Source organism: Cupressus sempervirens, chromosome 7, assembly GCF_028749045.1.
Source record: "Cupressus sempervirens isolate cs-2001-9-10 chromosome 7, ASM2874904v1, whole genome shotgun sequence".
Taxonomy (NCBI): Eukaryota; Viridiplantae; Streptophyta; class Pinopsida; order Cupressales; family Cupressaceae; genus Cupressus; species Cupressus sempervirens.
In genome coordinates, this window is record NC_143124.1 from 642906989 (window position 1) to 642929443 (window position 22455).

The 22455-nt window shown below is 32.6% G+C and overlaps 1 pseudogene; it reads right to left on the minus strand.

The window, feature by feature from the left end:
- LOC149548321 (2-succinylbenzoate--CoA ligase, chloroplastic/peroxisomal-like) overlaps positions 1-22455 on the minus strand; it is an 83169-nt pseudogene that overhangs the window by 6426 nt on the left and 54288 nt on the right.

The window sequence follows — 22455 nt, forward strand, 5'->3', positions numbered from 1 at the left end:
GAAGACCTCATAGGAGGTTCAATTAATTGTACCAATCAGCAAAGGGTAGTCAAGCATACATGTAATCAAGAGTAACTTGAAAGAGTTTCTTACCACAAACCCATTTAATATTCTTCTATAAGCCAAAATTGCAATGTATAACTTCAAGGATTCATTTCAAACTAACATTTTCTGATTTTGACTTTTATGAATATTGAAATTAATTTGTAGTCAATCAAACAAACAAATAATCAACATAATTGATTTCTTGTTAGCAAAGTAATCCCTTGAAGCAATTAGAGAATGTTTTCCCTTGAGAGCTACTTTGAGGACCTAAAACTAATAACATTTTGTTAGAGAAAACCTCGCCCTTAGTTTTGGAAAGTTACTATTTAGTGATATTTGGTGTACTCTTGTTTTCTTGGGTACATAGATTGAATGAGACATGAAAATATATAGTGGCTCCTGAAAGGATGCTTCAATTCACTAGTCTAAATCCTAGCTAAGGTGATTTTGCTAGATTTTGTTTTAGTGACTAAAGCTCATCTAATCTATGGAGGTAAAATTAATTCATGGCAAAGGCATCAAAGTTATCAACTGGAGGTTAATCGAGTGATTTTGGATTTTTGACCAATTGTTGCTAACACATTCTATTCTTCTCAGCAATATCATATCTTGATTCTTTGATCATTGTAATGTGCATACCAGATTCTTTTGATTACTTAGAGGATGGTGTAAAATAAACTTGAGGGATATTAGCTTTGTAAGCATCCCATGGGCCATTACAATATGATCTCATTTACAAAGATTTCTGTCCAAGTTCATTATAACTATTCTAGATTTGTTTTGGTAGATAAAAGCTAAATGTCTTTTTTATATGATATGTTATATTTCTTCATTTTTGTGATGGGGAATTCATGTTGTAATTTTTTATTCAAAGGCTTTTAAATAACTAGATATCATCCCTAGCATAGTAAGGATGTACCATGGTAATTATGTGGTGGCATGCAACAAGCATTAAGTTTTGGTGTTATGAAACTAAGGAGAAGTGATGTCTACTCCCTTTTGATCCTTTCCTAGGATGAGAGGGCTGAGAAAAAATCTAGGAAAGGATCATATGAATGATAACTCCACAAGAGATTTTGATGGATAGAGAATTCAACATGGCCACTGCGAATTGGCTAAAGTATGTTGTCTTCAACATATCCTCTTCTTGGATCATAACTATGAGATTTCTATTGGTGAACGAAGCATGTGCAAGCATGATTTAGCTTTTGATTCATTCTATGGTTGTTACACTTGGTTCAAGTTATTCTATGTCCAGTGTTTCTTGGTTTCATGATACTGAAAACCTTTTTTTTTGTTAAGCTATGGCAAATTCATTTGTAGCAAACATGGGTGATTGGGTTTTTTGTTGTTAGGTCCACTGCCTCTTCTTGTTATCGGTGTACTTCAGGGGCTAGGTATAGATAAATTTTTGACAATATTTTTTGTAGAACAGCTATTTTATTTGATTTTCAACTTTAAAACTCTCATTTGTAGGTTCAGAAAGGAGATACAATAACTAAAATTTTATGAGCTATTCAATAGTAACTTGCATATGAGCTTAGAGAGATCTGAACTGCCTTAGTAGAAAACTTACTATATGTGAAGGAGGATCTAATTCTACCTCATGTATGCTTGCTTTTCCTTTACCATCAATATGGTTCCACTAAATCAAATTGTCACTTTGGTATTGAGTATTAATCAACTAGAGTATAATGTCACCTGTGAGACCCTCACAAAACTTGTAGAGTGGTAAATCTACTGCAAGGCTTCTGTTGGTGATATATGTTCTTTTGATCAAAAATAGAAAGTTTGTCTCTTACATTTTGGTTTCTTTGATGTACCATTGATGGTAATAAACTAGAGCATTTGTTTAACTTTAGAATTAGTTTTATTATGCTAATATATTTATATTGTGGAATGCAACAACATAGCTTTTATGAACTAATGATTAATAAAGAAAGAGACAAAAGTGGATTGGTAATTTTCCTACAGTAGTTGATGATTTGTATTGTGTGCTATGCTCTCATGATGACTTGCTTTATTTTTTTGTATTCTAAAATTGTTTGACTAAGATATGGGAATTAGACTAAGATATGGGATAGCAGAAAATTGAATTTTCTCTAAAGCCCACATGGATATATGTAAATAATGAGTACCTAATTCAGCATTTTGTTCCTATGTTGGAGGAAGAAAGAGATGAGAGTTGTTGAGAACACTGATCACAACCACATGTGTGAAATCTGTATAAGTATTTATCATCTATGACTCAAGCTTTAAAAGATCCCCTGCACCCACTGAAGCTTGGAAAGCCTATACAGCCATGAAAAAGAAAAGTTAACCCTCTTCTCCTTACTCTCTACAAAGTGAACAATTAATTTAGTTTGGAAGTACTTACCTATAAAGCCTCTAAGAATCCATTTGTGAGAGACATAGAACACAACCGCCAAAAATGAAGTTAACTACTTCATGGAGCTTGTTTCTTTAGCAGGGACATGGTGATAATAGACCTTCACTAAAGTTTATCAACAAGACAATATGTTGCAGGCATTAGATTTAGTGAATGTTGTGTATTTGTGTGTGCTCTAAATCACATTAAATATATCAAACCTTGGGTATGTTTTTGTATTGGATGATCATGACAGAATAGGATTATAGTACTACATTCTAGTCATTTAATATCAATGGTTTTAAACCATTTACTTGTCATTGAAGTTTTTATGTGTTTTGTAAATTCAAGGTGGTGAACCTTATTACCTTATTGGTAGAGCACTGGGTCCAAAGGTTGGAGTAAGCATAGGCTTATGTTTCTTCCTTGGCAATGTAATCATGGGTGCACTGTAAGCAATTTATATCTATTCATTTCCTTTCTTCTAATAGAAATTATAATTGTCTATTTAATTCAAGCAACCCCACTGGGCTAATCTAAATTTGATGCATAAAATATGTTCCCTATGATAGTTGAAGGGTAAGCTTACCTCATAGTATCAACAATCATTGATAGAAGGGTAAGCTTACTTCTCTGTTCTCATTACTAGGCACAAGAAAGAAAGCACACATTCCAATGCAATAGCATAATTCAAATATCCAAGTAGAAATCCAACACATTGCTGGCCCAAAATGGTCATGATATATATAGAACACAAAATAATTACTCAAGGTCTTACTTTGCAAGAATGAAGTTTCTAGTCAAGGTGAAAGCATTGCGAAGATGATCCATATATGAACCATCAAAGGGAATAATCACAGGTGCAATGCCAAGTCCACATCAAGAGGTATACAATGCAAATGAGAAAAATGGAGAATTGTTACAAAAAATTTGTAACCTCCATTATATTTAGAAGCTTCATATCTACTTAATGGTCTTTATAACATAGTTTATTGTGAAGTTATATGTTGTTCATTTTTGTTGTCAAATAGAATTGCACTTGCATTTTAATATATGTTTTTAATGAATATTCAATCACAATAACTAAAAACCAAAATGATAAGAAAAACTACAACAGATATTACACTAGAAACTCTAGCAAAATTGTCTTTGGGTCATTACACACTAGAGGAAGGTTGGCGCCAATTCATGTAGCATAGACATTGGTAATATACAGTTACCAATGTTGTCTGAGTTACAAATTCATGAAACCTAAAAGAAGATGACCAAAGCAATGTTAAAGAGAGGCAAGGGATGAAGATCATAGATCATGATGGATAGGTGATTGATATTTGAAGTCAACTAGCATGTGCATCATAGATTGAAGGATTGCTGACATATAGTAAGATAAAAAGATAGTTAAAACTCTAGCTCATGGGATGCTTTTAAATACCTTTGTATGGATGGTTTGATAGACACAAAGTGGAAACGAGGAATCACCAGAAAGATTGGTCATTGGAGATGTGCAATAGACTTGTGTGTAGTAGAGAGCGATTGGTAATGATGAACTAGTTTCTATGTAATATCACCACTTAGCATTGATATTGTAGGACTAAGAGCAAGGGATGGGGAATTAGACGAAGATATGGGATAACATCGGTTGTAGATTGCAATGTGCACTCCTTTATATAGTATAATAGAATTTCATTGCCTCTTCTTTCTGCAATGTAGATGCGGTTCTAGATAAGATAAGAAGAGATCCAATATGTTGGCATTTTATAAGCATTTTATCATTATGACATGAAATTGAGTTCTTTTCTTCATATTTCTAAGACAAAATTATTTGAAATTAAACTACATTGTAAATGTTATATGGTTTTGACTTTCCACCATTGATGATTATTTCCATGAAACAAAACACCTTGCAATTAGTATGTTAGTGCACTTATTTTTTGTATGAAGAATGTGTACATTTGGTAATATCATTCTCTGGTGTATTTTACAGATTGATGCTCATGGGTTACCCTTATCTTTAGATACACTATCTTTGCTTCCTACCTTTTCATCAATAAATGTCAACATGAGTAATATAAACAAATTACATTAATCATCTAAAGTTGCATGTTCACCAGAACTTGCAAAAATTGGGCTAGGTTCATCAGCTACTATGATAATAGTTGTGGTTGTAGGCATCCTTCATTACTTGGGGGTTGTTAGTCTCCCTAAAAAATCTTGTGGAAACTATGCAGAGAAGATGATAGATGCTGATTTTGATTTGGTACATGCTATGTCTTAGATAGCTCACTACGTAGCACAAGGAAAGATTGGCAATGGATTTGATGTTAGTGCTACTATGCATGGGAGTCAACACCATGTTAGATTTTCTCCACATAAAATTTTCTAGAAATCTAAGTGTCAAGCATGTATTGTACAAGTATGTGTTGAAAACATATATTTTTAATCTATTGGTGGTTTTAGAATTATCAATAATATCACATAGTGTATTACAGTTTATGCAAATGCATAGATTTTGTGTATGTTTGATCTTCCAAGATGACTGGAGGTGGCTATGTATAAATGTGAAGCAGAATAGTGACTACAACATCTGACAAAAATTCTGTATGCTTTAATGCATGTCCATAGCTTATTCCAAAGCTTTTGTTTTGGCACAAGCATCAATAATGCTGGCAAAGGTTGTGTGATTTAGCTTTATACCTACCAATTGCACTTGCTTGAATATAAACACACATGTTATATAAGTGTTTAAAAATATATACATATATGTACATATCTACATATGTATGTATGTGTGTGTGTGTATGTTGTCAACACATTATGAAGTCCACATTTAATTGGAGCCTAACAATAGTAGTTAATTTGATGATAGTGTATGGTTTCTTGATTGGATTAATGATGAGCCTTGAGTGTTTGGCTCTATTTGTTATGGCATATGTTGCAAGTAATGGCATCTTCTTCTTTTTATATATCAGAGGGGTTCTTTATCTTCTATCATTATGTAATCTCCACCCACAACAATAGGGCATTCCCCTATTTTCTAAGGGATGGATATAACTACAATTTTCAAGATTTGAACCTCAAAATGTTCCCAACACATCAAGCTCAAGTACCTCCCCACTTTAGTTATAGCGTACTAATTAAATCTATTGCAACAACAATATGTTGGCTGCTTTCAAAAATAGGCATTTTAACACCTTTTGTAGTAGTATCTACATATTATTTTTATCTTACCTAGACCATTGCATAAAGAAGCTAACCATTGACTACAACAACAACATTTGTAGGAATTGTCCATGGTGTTGTATTCCAAATAGCCAAACCAAACTGGGTAGAAGTCCTTCGAGAAAATTAGGAGGTTTGTCTACTATGTTAACCACTTTAAAAATAACATAAACACTTCTTGATATGTGTCCCTCTAGATACTCCAAGTCAGCCTTAGCTAAAGCCATGCTAGATGGGGGACTCCAATTTACCCAAATACTTCAATCTGTCATCCAAATTAATCAATGAGGAGGAGGAGTTCTTAATCCATTTTTTCTATATCCTACAATCATGGCTTGCAAAGAGACAACATTTATTTGAGGCATTCTATAAAATAGTTCACATGCCTTACCTATGATTTTTCATTTTGCATGCATCCTACACTCTCTCATCTTGATGATGGATTATAGAGAGTGATCTAAAATGATGATGCTAAAAAACACACAATCAAATTCAAAACAAACTTGCATTACAAATGGATTGTAAAAATTTGATATTGTTAATTTTGCATGCATGTCTACCAGGACAATCACAATTTAAACATGTATATAATAGATTTTGTGAGATTATATATATGTTTAAGTTGTGATTGTCCCAGTAGACATGCATGCAAAATTAACAATATTAGATTTTCGTAATGCAAGTATTTTTTGGCTTTGATTATGTATTTTTTTAGCATAATCATTTTAGATCACTCTCTATAATCCATCATCAGGATGAGAGACTGTAGGATGCATGCAAAATGTCAAATCATAGGCAAGGCATGTGAACTGTTTTATAAAATGCCTTTAAAAAAAATTCGACCAACCATTGGTGGAAATTTTGACCAATGCTTGGAAGTTCTTGACCAAGCATTGGTGGAAATTTTGACCAGTGCTTAGAAGTTTTTGACCAAGCATTGGTGGAAATTTTGACCAAGGCCTTGAAGTTCTCAACCAAGCATTGGTGGAAATTTTGACCAATGCCTAGAAGTTTTTGACCAAGCATTGGTGGAAATTTTGACCAATTCTTGGAATTTTTCTACCAAGCATTGGTGGAAATTTCCACTAATTCTTAGAAGTTTTCTACCAAGCATTGGTCAAAATTTCAATCATTTCCGAGTAGTTTTCAACCAAGCATTGTTCAAAATTTTGACCAATGCTTAGTAGAAATTGCACCAAGGCTCTAGAAAGTTTTTGACCAATGGATTGGTCAAAATTTTGACCAACTAGTAAGTTCGTCAAAATTTTGATGAGTAAAACTTTGACCATTTGGTTGGTCCAATTTTTGACCAACCTAGGTTGAAATTTTGACCAATATTGGTCAAAAAATGAGGTCAAATGTACTAGTGTGTAATGATATATGCAATCTAATCTTTACTTACATACTCCAAATTGATCTCCTTTTCAATTACTTTCTCTATCAAAACATGATAATTAATAGATATATACTTATTCTTAGAATATAATACATGATTCTTAGACATACTCAGTGTATTTATGTTATCATAGTAAATGATAACAGGTTCTTCAAACTCAATTCTGATATCCTTCAGGATCTTCTCTATCCAAATGACTTGATTACAATTATTTATTGCTGAAATGTACTCTACCTCAGTTGTACTCTAAGAAATGCAATCTTGCTTCTTTCTTAACCAAGAAACCAATCATCCTCCAAGAAAGAATGTTCCACCACTGGTGTTCTTTCTGTCATCCGTACTGCCTACCCAATCCACATTAGTATATGCACATAGAATGAAATCACTTGATCTATCATACCAAATTCAATAGTTAGATGTTCCTTTCAAACATCTAAATATACTCTTTACTACTACGAAATGATACTCTTTAGGATCAACTTGAAATCTAGCTACAATCCCAACTACATTTTCTATATCTGGTCTAGTGTGAGTCAGATACTGCAAACCTCCAATCATGGATATGTACTTTTTCTTGTCTACTATAGGTGTCTTATCTTTGTTGGATAACTTGTGACTAGTTATCATAGGTGTACAATAGTTTTACAACTTTCTAAACCAAACCTTTTCTTTAAGTACTTATCTTGTGAAATGAAAATACCATCACTATTCTATATAATCTAGAATCATAGGAAAAACTTCATTTCTCCTATCATGCTTATTTCAAACTCTTTCTTCATCTCTTCAAAAAACTTATCACTTGCTTTATCATTACCTCCAAAAATGATGTCATCAACAAATATTACTATTATTAGAAAACCATTCTCAACTTTTTTGAAATACAAGTTACTATCTATCATACCTTTAGCAAATCAAAGCTTTGCCAAATAACTAGCAGACCTTGCATACCAACTTCTAGGTGCTTGCTTCAGACCATATAGAGCATTCTTTAGTCTACATAGCATGTCTTTGTCTTTTGATAAAGGAAAACCTTTGAAGGATTCAAAATATATAACTCTTCTTCAAGTTCTCCATTCAGGAAGGTTGATTTAGCATACATGTGATAAAGCTTGAACTTCTTATTTTCTACATAAGCCAAGATCATACTTACCACTTCCATTCTAGTTATAGGTGTTTTAGGTGAAGATAGTTGTCTCTTGATTCCATTCTTTTCACAAAATATGTTAAACTCTCTAGAGGTGAATCTTGCTCCTCTATCAAATCTCAAACACTTTATCTTAACACTAGATTCATTCTCAACTCTATTCTTAAATATCTTGAACTTCTCAAAAGCTTTAGATTTCTCTTTAAGAATTTTACCTACATCATTCTAGTGAAATCATCAAGAAAAAACATATAATACATTTCACCATAGAATCCTCTTGTTCTAGAAGGACCACTTAGATTTGTGTTAATGATCTCCAACTTCTTTGTGCTAGTGAATTTCTTGCTAGGGAATGATACTTTCTTCTATTTGCAAAGATACATCCTTTACATACACCATTATTAGATTTTTTAATCTTAGGCAAATCTCTGACAAAAAATGTGCTACTAACCTTTACAATATGATCAAAGCTTATGTGAGTGAATCCTCTATGTCGGCACTTTAGCTACCAAACATGTCATTTTAATAGGATTCAACTAAAATATATTACCTCTAGATCTTGTGCATGTTTCAATAAACTTACCATCTCTATCTTTGATAATGTAGGTCTTCTCAGTAAATTGCAATAGATAACCCTTGTTCACCAATTTTCCAACACTGAACAAGTTATGCTTCAATCCATCAACAAATAAACATCATCAATGTTAGTTTTACCATCAAGAGTAATGGATCCAATTCTTGTTATATGACAGGTTGCATTGTTACCAACTCTAAAAATACCTCCATTATGATTCTTGAACTTAACAAACTTACTCATATCACTAGTAATGTGATGTGAACAATCACTGTCAATTATCCAATTAGATAAATCTTTTCACTTGGGAAATTGTAGCTCTTTCTTCTTTGATTTCTCTATCAAGATCATCTTCTTTGATAGCCACAAATCCCAATTCATCATCACTTTCACGGTGACCTTTCTCATTAAATTTTTCATTTTCATTTACATGCAAACAATTTTTATCTCTATGTCTTCTAGTTAAACTTTCCCTTATACTTTTTCTCTCTTTTAGGAGATTTAGATGGATAATGACCAAATTTTTCATAAGTCCAACATTTAAAGATTTTCTTACCATCTTTTTTTCTTCTCACAATAATGGATATTCCTTCCTCAGTCTTCTTGTCTTCATCAGATCTACTACTATCAATAAAATCTCCATGTGTACTTGTACTCCTTGTTACATTAGTTCAAATTTTTAGGGCACTAAAAGTTGTTTCAACTGTAGCTAGATCTCTAGACTATCTCAAATGTTCTTTTGTAGATTCTAATCTTGTAAGCAATGAATCTTTAGTGGAAGGAATTACTAGATGAATCATTTGAGCTTCTTGCTTGAATGGTGGTGTCAAGCTTTTCAAGTTTTTCCATATTACTTAATCTTCTTCCTTTGTTCCACCATGAGACTAAATTCTTGCAATAATTTTTGACATTTTACCAATAAAACTTCTTATAGATTCATCTTCTATCATTTTGGTATCTTGAAATGCACATTTCTAAATTTTCAATCACATTCTCCTTGCATGTGTATCACCTTCAAAAGTAGATTCTAATGCTTTCAAAATTTCATAAGATGTTTCAAGTGACTTTTCTTGACTATATTAATTCTCTAGAAGAGATGATAATAGATCTTCTTTGGATCTCATGTTACACATGAATAAATCTCTCATCTTCATTGTATCCTTCAAGCTTTTCTTCTTCAACAATTTTCTTCTTACTCTTTGTCAAGATCCAATAACCTATACCCATCCAAAATATATGAGTCTTCATCTTCTCCTTCCAATTGTCATAGTTGGCCCCATCAAATCTAGGACTATCCTTTCTAAAAAGATTTTCCATTGATCTCCCAGAGCTATTAAGGTTATCCTTCAACGACCTAATGTTTTGATACCAATTGTTAGAATATATAGTTTATTGATATAACTTAGAAGGTGGATGGTGAATCAATTATCCAACTATTATCACAATTATCAAAATTCAAAAAAATAAACAATATGAGCAATATAAACTAAAACCACAACAAGATACTCATACACAAAAATATTAGCATATGTTAACTAAGGAAATCCTTGATCAGAGGGAAAATTTTGGTGGGGATGGTACTCACAAGATGATGTACTAATATAAATATTCCTTGTTAGAGGATGGACCCTATTAGGAGATTCCAACCTTGTTAGGAGCTATGCCAGCCATGTTAGGAGTTGTTGAAGACAACATGACCCACTACCCAAATAGCTTCAAGGATATGACCAATGAACCCACTATCCAAATGATCTCTGTATTATTCCTTATTGAATAATAGAAATGAAATTTACTTCCTTTCTCTTCTACTTTAATGTCAACCAAACCTCTACTCCTTCTGATATTGTAACCAAATAAAAAATCTTGCATCCAACTATCCCTTGGATTGCTTACATGCATTCTCAAAATACTCTACCACTTTTCACACTTGGCACTTTAATAGATTTTTGACAGACTTACAAATAAGGAAAACATCTTTCCTTTATACCATATCTTCATAATAATTTGTTGAGCCGACCTTGAGTCTTTTCCAATTAATTATAATAAAATAATTAATTAATTACAATTAAAATAGCAATGCCAACTCATAGTCTATACAAAACTTCACAAATGTGATACTAGGGCTTGTGCACTCACTGACATCATCAATAGACTTTATTTTGTCACTTGTAGACTACACATCTTCTTACTACATCTCAGATCCAATGTAGGCAACAGACATCAAGAACTACTTTTCCAATACTCTATGTCTAAACTGCTCTCTATAAGTCAAGCACATCATCCATATGTCTTCAATACATCTTTCGAACATCTTGGACTTAGACCTTGTGCACTAAATCACATCATTAGAACATTATGCAAAAAAATCCATAATTGTACATCACTAGACAATCAAACCATTGTCCATACCATTAACATCTTTGTCTGTTACTCATCCAATTTTTATAGAAACCATGCTATGTTGACATCAATAACAAACATAGTCATGAATGAAACATTTCAATACTCCTTCAAACTAGTATCATAAACATTCATGCTAACAAATCTAGTTGGTACATGCAATCAAACAAGAGGTAATTTATTCTATCTAGATCTAACTAAAAGTTCATGTTGCCTAGCTCTATTAAAGGAAAGTTGGTTATGGCATAAAAGGTTGTGTCACGTGAATTTTGATAACCTAGACACAATAAGAAAGAACAAAAGAGTGAGAGGAATTCATAGTATAAAGAAACCTGATATAGAAATGTGCAAAAATTATCAAATTGGGAAGATGGGAAAGATAAGTTTCAAAAGGAAGAATTATCATTCCAACAAAGTTCTACAGCTATTTCATATAGATCTTTGTGCATCCATTGGCATAGAAAGCTACTATGGAGATAAGTACTTTATATTATTTTTTGATGATTATTCCAGGATGATGACAATTATGTACCTAAAAGATAAATCTGAAGCATTTGAAAAATTCAAGTGGTATCTGGCTAGAGTGGAGAAAAAAATAGGAAAGAAACTAAAGTGTCAAAGATTAGATAGAGGAGGAGAATTATTCTCAAATGAATTTAATGAATTCTACAATGAAAGAGGAATTAAGAGACATGTATCTACACCTAGTACACCTCAGCAAAATGGCATAGCAGAAAGAAAAAACCCATTATGGATTGTGTAAGAGTGCTAATGATAGATAAAAATGTTGCAATCAAATACTAGAAGGAAAAAATCAACACACTAGTTGATACTTTGAACTGAGGTTAGTTGAAGAAGGACTCAAATCAAGCACCTTATGAATTATGGTATGGCTATAAACCTAATTTATGTTATTTTAAAGTATTTGGAAGCAAATTTTATATCTTGAAAGAATCTAGGAAAGGAAAATTTGATGTGAAAAGTGATGAAGGAATATTCTTGAGATATTCCAACAAGAGAAAAATATATAACTGCTTGAATCTTTCTACTCACAAAGTCATAGAAAGTGCACATGTGAAAATTGATGATTTTTTCAAAAATAGTGAAGAAGAAAGAAGAAAAGAACCCAAAAACTATTGTAACTTTTTCTACTATGAACCTGATACTTTAGCTGAAGTTCAAGAAAATGTATTTGAAAATCAACAGTCTTCACCACTTGAGTCTTGTACATCTCTAGTTCAACTTGAGTTTTAGCTAGTGCAACCCAAGTCATAGTCTAAAAGACCTAGGTCATATTTAGAAGGACTTGAGTTTTAACAAGTGGAAACTGAGTCACAAATAGTAGGACCCAAGTAGGATTCAACAGATCATTTTGAGCATGGTGAACCAAGTGAATTTAGAAGTAAGGTACCTATAATTTCTAGATACTTTAGAAGGCATCATGCACCCAAGAAAATCATTGGATACTAGTCAAAAGGAATAATGACAAGGAACAAATAAAGTGGTACATTTTTTCTTACTGAGTTTGAACCTAGAACTTTTAAAGATGAATTAGAAAATGAAAGTTGGATTGAGGCAATGAATGATTAGATTGATCAAATTGAAAGTAACAAAACTTGGACTCTTGTTCCTAGCCTCAAAGACAAAAATGTAATTGGCACAAAATTGGTATTTAGAAACAAGGCGAATGAGAATGGAGAAGTTTTAGGAAACAAAGAAAGGTTAATTTGCAAAGCTTATGCTCAAGAAGAAGTCATTGATTATGGGGAGAATTTTTCTCCTATTTTAAGACTTGAAGTTGTTAGAACACTACTTGCTTATGTTTCTCATCAAGAATTCGAAGTATATCTGATGGATGTGAAGTCAACCTTCTTGAATGGAATCACAGAAGAAGAAGTCTACATTGAGCACCTAAAGGTTTCATAGATCCTAACAAAAGGAATATGGTTTATAGGCTACACAAAGCTTTATATGATCTTAAACAAGCCCCTTGAGCTTGGTATGAAAGATTGCATACTCATATGGTAAAGATTGTCTTTCAAAGGACAAATGACAACACTAGTCTATATATCAAGGAAGGACTAGATAAGAAGATAGTACTAGTACAAATCTTTGTGGATGATACATTATTCGCTGGACATTATGATCTATGAAAATTATTTTCTCAAGAAATGAGTAAGGAATTTGAAATTTCAATGCTTGGAGATATTAAATTCTTTGTTAGCTTGCAAATTCAAAAGAAGAAATATGGTATCTACATTATCAACCAAAGTACATCAAGGAAATATAGAAGAAATTTGGAATGGAAGACTCCAAACTAGTTGGAACACTTATGTTACTAGACATAAGATTTCCAAAAATAATGATTCTAGAGAGGTGGATTAGACTACATATAGATCAAAGATTGGATAACATCAGTATACAATACACACAAGACCTAATATTGCATTAGCAGTTGGTATGTTGCCAATAATCTTTGCTTATCCAAAGGAAAATGATATGATGACAATAAAATTATTTATGAGGTATCTAAAAGGTACTAAAGATTATGGTTTGTGGTATAAGAAAGGGGGCAACTTTGAATTGAAAGACTTCACTAATGCTAATTGGGCAAGAAGTATTGATGACAGGAAAAACACTAGTAGTGGAGCATTATTTCTTGGAAAGAGGCTAGTGTCTTACACAAGCAAGAAACAAGAAACAAAATTGTATCTCTTAGTCTATAGTAGAAGCAAAATATGTTACATCAATAGTTAATTATTCTAACATCATTTGGTTCAAGCAACTAATGGTAGGTACAAAGGAAGAAATCAAGGATCCAATAATTATCTTCTTTGATAACACTAATGCAATTACCATTTCCAAGAATCCTATGATGCATACCAAGACTAAGCACATTACAATAAAGTATCATTTTCTAAGAGAATTAGTGCAAGAAAAGGAGGTGAGATTGGAATATGTGAATATAAAGGAACAAATTGTAGACATATTCACCAAGCCATTATCTTAGGATGCATTCTTGTATCCAAGAGGTAAGCTAGGGATTATAATACCCCAAAATTAGTACATTTCCATGCTAAACCAATTCTAGTCTATATAAGCAATTCAAATTTCTATTTTACTAGGAAATTCTAAATTCTAATAATTTATACTTGATCTAAGTGTCAAATGTAGAAAATTCCTAATCTACATTAATTACATACTTTATTTAATTCCTAAGCCTAATTGAATTAGGAAAGGTAAACCTATTAATTAATTTAATTCAATTATGAGTCCTAACACTTTAATTAAATTGAATTTACCCCTTTTTCTAAAATACACATTAAGGAATTAAATGTATTTAATTTAGTTAAACATAACCTCATTTTAATTTATTGAGTTTAATATTCAATTAATTAAGGTTATTCATTTATGAGGTCATTTTTAATTTTATTAAATTAAATATATTCTCCAAATCCTCTCTTTAGTTTAGAAATGGAAACTGTAAGTGGACTAAAATCAAGAAAGGAATTAAATTAGTTAACTCCTTATTCCACTCAATAACAAATTTTTTAACTTCCTTTTCATAAGGAAACTTTCTATTCTAACTAAATCTTCTTTGAATCTAAACCATTCATTCAATTTGATCTCAACTATTGATAAAATTCTTGAGTTCTATTTAAGAAACCCTCAATTCCTCATTTCAATGGTTGAAAATGAATAGCATCGAATTTATGTTGAATAATCCACTCATTTTTCATTCATTCTTAGATTAATACTATTATATTTGCAATCTCATAATATATTAATCATGCATTCATCTAGATTAATCAGTTCTTTATATTTCTAGATTAAATGCATACATCTACCATAAATACTACATATCATATAGCTTAAAAGCCTTCATTCTAGATGTTTGGTTGCTAGCTTCTCAATCTGAGAGCAATTAGCAAAATCATTCTAGTTAGGAGGCAATAGCTCAACCTATTGGTTATTTTAGATAAACAATCCCATGTTCATTTCGTGCTGATTTTTCATATAATGATTATGTTGAAGTGTGTGTAAATATAGAAGACCACATTTAGCACTCACATTTCTAGCACCCACCATGGGGCTAAGAAATTAGGTTTTTGGCCTCAATTGTTCTGTATTCTATATTTTTTTAATGTTCTATTACTTTTATCTATATAGTCCCTCAATTTCTTGCACAAAAAGCTCATTCTCGCATGAAGAAACTAAGATTTTTCTCCCTATTCTACACGTCCTTGCACAAAAAATTGTATAATTGTACAATTTCTCACATGGTACATGCCATTTTCTTACATGGCTTGTGAAGAATTTTGCATGAAATTCAACATCAATAAATGTAAAATGTAATTTTTAGATACTATTTTTATCATGATGATTTAACTGATGGTTGTTTCTGAAGTATTTCATTTTTAGTTTCTAATTTTCATCAGCTTAACAAGATCTACAAATCACCTGTCAAAGATGCCCTATTACAAACTCTTAAACAATACTAATAGTTTGATTGGAGGACTTTTTGTCAAAGATATGCTGTATCAAAGAATATTCAAACCCACTAAAATGTTGTGTCTTTTTACTACTTTCTTACACATAGTCTAATAGGGCTTGTGAACTTCATAGGGCTCTAGAAAAAGGAATAGGGGAGTATGCTCTTTGCTACTTGGAAGTGATGCCCAAGAGTAAATTAGAAACCTAGATGCATTTGGAAGACAATAGCCGAGGGAGGCATGAAAGTTAGTGGTTCTCCCAAGAAAATCTTTTTATGAAGAGATGGTAATTTCCTTTTAGGGGTTCAAATTCTTGGAAAAAGACATGTTGGGATTGATAAGCTAACTCAGTGATCAACATGTTCTATGTTTTTGGGTAAGGCAATGAGGTAGAGTATGCTCTTTCCCCTTGAGGAAAATCAAAAACTTGGATCCTAAGATCCAAACCACCAGTCTGAGTCAACCTTTAGAGGAGTTTTCAGAGTGATCCAACCTCTAAGAGTGACCGAAGTGACAACACACCTTTTTTTGGTAATTCAAAATCACTATAATTAAGAAGTTTTGTAAATAAAATGATTCCAAATCCATATTAATTTCTTCCTCTTGATTTCTAATATCACATATCAAGAGGAGGCTCTGTCTATTGCATTGGTCGGTGCCAACCCTAGTCTTGCTAGTCAAGTGTGTGTACTTTCAGATGTTGGTGTGGAATACTAGCCTTAACTTAGTTCATGAAGCCACCAGGGATTAATGTGAATGGATGCCAAGTAAAAAAATTTAGATGGTTTCTACCTAGTTCACCTATGAAAGGGGGCATAATATTTGTGTAAGGAGGAAGATGAATCTCTCATGTAGATCCTCATCATAGGCATGTACCTGGATCCTCAAAGGTGGTATACATGCTTGACCCCTACCACAAGGGTTCTCATTTAGCATATATGTTATTGAGTCCTTGGAATACACCAAAAATATAGGTGCCCTCTAGTGGGGTGACACAACTATGTGAGTTGAACACATGCACATAAGTTGTCAGACAAAGGTTTTGCTTCCTCTACCATTTTTGGTTATAGGGATAAGGCATGTCTTTTTTGAGTCTTCTAACTTATGAAAATATGTCAAATAAAAAAAAAATCAAGACTTCCCAGTCCCTCTGAGTTGCTTTATTCTTAGTTGGATTATTTGCAACTACTACTTACTTCTTGTGTCTGAAAACAATTGTCTACTTACAAACCAAAATGATGTGCAAAACTTGTAAACAATGTTGATATCTACCTATAACTTGTAAAAATAGTTAGTCTTCTATTTAGAACTATCAAAACCATTGAAAATCTCTTCAAGTTCAGTAAAAAACTATTAGTTTTGTCCTTTTCTCATGTCCAATTCTGCACAATTTCATGTGAGAAAACCATCTATTTGCACTTCCTTGTGGGGTTCTTTGTAGTTCCTCGTATGACTTTCTATGGATCTTTGCATGAGATTTTTCCAAAAACTATCTATTCTAATTAAAATTCTATCCCTTTTTGGTCAAACTATCAAATCCTTGTGCAACTCTGTGCAAGTCCTAACATAAGAAAATTGGTCTAAATTTTCTATTCTAAAGCTTCACCTCATACTTTGTACTTTCTCATGTGGTTATCTCTGAATCTTTGCATCAAATTTTGTCCTAAAATTATCAAAAATTGCTCTGTTATTTGTGTTTTCTTGCTTGGTTGTCTGTACTTCTTCATCCTTGAGTCATTTCCTCACACAAGTCTATCAAAATCTATCAAAAAGAGTGAGTTATTTTGAGCTCCCTCTTCAAAATCTAATCCAAGTCTAGTTTGTATTAGGAATACCTATTCATTCCTCTATTTGTACTAGTGTTCAAGTCTAACTTTTGGCTTAGTTGACAACTTTCAATCTACACATTAACTAGTCTCCTCACTTAGTTATCTTATTCTATCCTTTTGTGTTTATTATACCTTGTGTCACAATAGTCATAACTCTTGGTTGTTCTAGCCATTACTCTGATGACTCATACCTAGGTATAAACCACTCTTATCTCACTTTGAGGCTGTGTTATAGTATGGTCCTTGTCTAAGCTTTTCTTTTAATCATGGTCTATGCTTGTTGCAACAAGGAGTGGAAACATGTTTCCTCCCTATTGACTTAAATGTGGTAGAGCTAGGGGTCAAAATCATGGTAGAGGCTACTGCCCACTATATACATGGCTTGAATCCAATAAATCTAGTGAGGAGTCTTCATAATCTCCTTCACCTATTAGAGCACCTCATGTTGAAATAACATTTTCCATAGACTTTCAGAAAACTCAAAATCCCTTGTATCAAGAGAATCTTGAAACTACCAAAACACATACGATTCTAGACAAAATAGCTAAATTCTTATTTAGGAGGTCTTTTCAGCCAACATGTAGTAAAACTTATCACATTCCTAAAATGGCCAATCAAGACCAAGAAAATGAAGAAAATAGTAGAGAACAAGATCACCAAAGCAATGAAAGATAGAAAGAACCTTTCATTGACAAGAATGAGGAAACCAAAGAATTACTTCTGAAAACATCAAAAAATGTCATAAGGATAAACACTTCTAGAAAGTCATGAAGATATTTCTTAACAAAGAGAAAGAGAAATACTTTTTCAAACTCACTCAAGAGGGAGCAAAACTACCTCATCATTTTAATGTTGAGACAATCATTACACATGAATAGGAAACTAAAACATCCAAGTTGTAAAAAGAATTGAAAATCATGTAAGAACATTTGGCCAAAGTGATGTGTGATAAGGAAAAACCAACCAAAACATACACCTTAGACATTCTTTATCCATTTCCTTTTGACAAGAGTTTAGACATGCCTCCTTTTCCAAAAGGTGTTGAGCTACCCAAGTATGATAAATACTTTGGAACTTCTTATCCCCAAAGATCATTTACAAGAACTCGGTACTTTTCCATGGAAGTTGTGCACAATTAGACATATCTCATGCATCTATTCCCATGGAGTCTGGGTGGTTAGGCCATGTAATGGTTTTCACGGTTTCCTATGGGCATCAAAACATTCAATGAGATTGCTGACCTATTTGTTTAATATTTCTCACATAACATGCAACATCTAGTTAACATATGTGACTTCTATAACCTTAAACAAAAAGTTAGGGAACCTTTCCTCACATTCCTCTAGAGGTGGTGACAACTATACATGAAATATTCATGAAAGATTCCTAAAATAAAAAACTTGACATCTTCATAGATAATATTTTACCTAATGTTGGGTATAAAGTTCAACTTCAAGGTCTATGCACCTTTGAAGATATGGTCATACAAGTTATCCAAATAGAGGAATTCATGGTCAAAAAGGGTGAAATAACCTTTCAAAAGGACACTAAACAAGGATCAAATTCTAGTAAGGACAAGTCCAAGTATGTGAACAAGAACTGAGAGGTAGTACATGATGGAGTCATTGATAACATTACTCCTAGACCTGCTAAAGTAGCTTTCAATCTTATAAACAATCTCAAAGCATCTAAGAACATTGAAAAAACCCCTCCTGACAACAAGACATTTGAAAAAAAAATGAAGAACTCATCTTGGGTTACATGTCAAGAATGAGAATATACACCTCTTGGTGAACCTCTACATGTGGTCTATAACACTTTGCTACAAAACTAGCTCATTTCTCCATTGGATAATTCTCATTATTATGATCCACAACCATGACCTTCATGGTGCAATGAAAGTAAATTTTGTGAATATCATAAGAAAAAAGGTCACAAAACTAGCAATTGAATCAACCTACATCACAAAGTTCAAGACTTAATTGATGATGGTGAAATTATTATGGATGGACATAATAAGAACTCAGATCACAAGGCTTTCAAGGAGCCATTCCAACATTATAAGAAAGGAGAAAACCCTAAATAGAAAGCTCATAAAAAGGTCAACTATATGTACTCTAATGATGATGATGTGATCAACATGGTTGAACCTATGGATTTTGAGTATTGTGATGTCATTACCATCAAGGGAAAACAAGACACCACCAAACCTAAGACACCATTTTTCTTAAGGGGTACTACATCTACTACACCTGAAAAAAAACCATCACAATCTTGTTCTAACATAATTACACATTCTTGTGCCAAGATAGTCCTTAAAGGCCCTACACCTTTTACTCTTGAGTTAGAACAACACCAAAAAAAACCTTTTGCTAGTCCATCTGGAAAAGATACAAAAATTGTAACATCTTCTATGACTACTAGCTATAGTATCCTTGATCAATTACAATGGACAAGTACTCAAATAACTATCTTTGAATTTCTCAAAATCTCACTACTCATAGGTAGATTCTTGGCAAAGACCTCACTGAGTCAAATGTACCTCAAGATCTTGATCTTGATATGTTCCAATCTATGGTAGGTCATCTAACCTCACCTCACTATATGTAATTCTTTGAGGAGAATGACAATTCATTGAGTCATCCACATAACCAACCATCACACATTGAAGTCATGATACACCAGAATTGTGTTTGTTATGTGCTCATTGACAATGGAGCTGGTTTAAAGATTGTCTTTTCTACTCTTCTTAGACAATTGGGCTATTTTAAAGAGCCCATTCATCCTTGTCACAAGATAAGCATCAAGGCATATGACAAAGTCAAGTATAAATCTTTAGGTCTTGTGATGTTTCCTCTTCAAGTTGGTCCTGTAGAAAGGGATGTCACTTGTCAAGTCCTTGATATTCCATTAGCATAAAACATCCTACTAAGGAGACCATGGATACATGAAATGAAATTTGTGCCTTCAACATAGCATCAATGCATCAAGTTTCCATTTCACAGCTCTAAAGTCACCATACTTGCAAATAATAGTTACACTTGTAACATTCTAAAATATACTGAAAGAATTGTACCTACTAATAGGGAATCTATAGACCATCATGATGATAAGTTGAGACAAATTGAGCAATTACTCAAGTTGAAAGAAATTGGGATAGGTGAATATCACATAGAACTAGTTATGTCTTTGACATATTTTCCTAAGTCTCCTTGTCATTATGGGAGACCTTTTGTGCTATGACCTTAGATTAAGTATAATGATACCTTTATTAAAGCTACTATACTTCTAGAGGAGGAATATGAAAATAAAGTCATTACTCCTAAAAAGTATGTTCTAGGTCTTAAACTTATGAAACACTTTGGCTATAAAGGGAATGGTCTGATTGGACACAAGAAAAATGACTTGATTGATCCTATCAGAAATAGCTAGAATATCTCAAGATACATATGGCCTAGGTTTCAAGAAGATTCCCTTCCATGTAGGGATTAACAAATTTATACTAGAACCTAAGAGTTCATTTGAACATGAGTCACAAGATGAGTTAGATGACCATGAGGATGGTGCTAATGATGAGGATCCTTATCCTTATCCAATTCCTATTGATCTTGCTAAATTCTCCATATATTGAGATGAATTTGTACCACATGTTAGCACTATGGATGGTGATAGTTATTCTTTTGACAATACTACTAATTCTCTCCATATCCAACAAGAACAAGGAGATTCCAGTCATGCTTTAGTCATATAGAAACATTGAAAAAATCTAGATGATGAAGGAGAATGAGTACCTATTCCCACTAGAGAATTCTATGATCTTTCTCCATTCACCACATATTCTCAAGAGTATGAATTTAATTCCTTCGTAGAAGAAACTATATACAAAGATATAGATCAAGTTCATACTTGTGAAAATCAGCTTGAGGTAGGTGAATCATCTAGGGTTAGGTCAAATGAGTCTCGTCCAACTAGGATCATCAAGTCTTTGATTAATGATGGTGGAACTCCAAGGAATTTGAACATACTTGTGGATGAATCTACTCTAGGTCTCAAATTACTTTTTCAAGCATTTGATGACTATACTATGAATGTCATCAAACGTGCCACATCTCTTTCACTCACCTATCCCAAGCTCATAGACTAGAATTCTAATGCATCTAGTAAACTCCCTACATTATAGAATGAGTATTTTCTTGCCTTATACTTAAATGCTATCAAACCTATAAAGTCTTCCACCAATGAACAAAGCATCAACATGAATGAAGCTGACATCAAATATCTTAGTCATACAATAAAAAAGAAATGAAATAGAAGGTCTGGTGGTTAAAACCATGTTGTGGTAGTATTAAAACCTAAAATAGTAATAAATAAAAAATGTATTGAAAGGCAAACACATCTTTGAGGTACCTAAGGATAAGATATTTGATGCACTTCCTAGTCATTTTTAGGAAATATCATTAGTGTTGATAGAATTGACATAGTCAATCAACATGAGAATAGAGGAACAAGCTCACATGATACACCTTGTATAGTCTTTATCTGTAGAAGAAAGAGATGAATTCATTTCCTTCTTCCCAGTGAAAAAGATAAATGTTGCATGGACATATTTAGACATACCAGGCTTGGATCCTAGTCTCAAAATGCACCATTTACCTATTACACTAGGAGTTAAAACTGATGAAACAAAAACTTAGGAAAATGAATCCTCATGTTGTATTACTTATTAAATCTTAATTGGAAAAGCTTCTAAAAGATGGTTTCATTTGTGCTATCAACTATGCTGAATGGATTTCCAACATTGTTCTAGTCTCCAAGCATGACAAATGTATCAAATTTTGTATAGATTTCTGAGATCTGAATTTAGCATGTTTGAAGGATGGTTTTCCATTCCCCATCATTGATATGATAGTGGATATGAAAGTAGAATATGAAATGTATTCACTCATGGACAATTTTCTAGTTATAATCAGATCAATATTCTACTAGA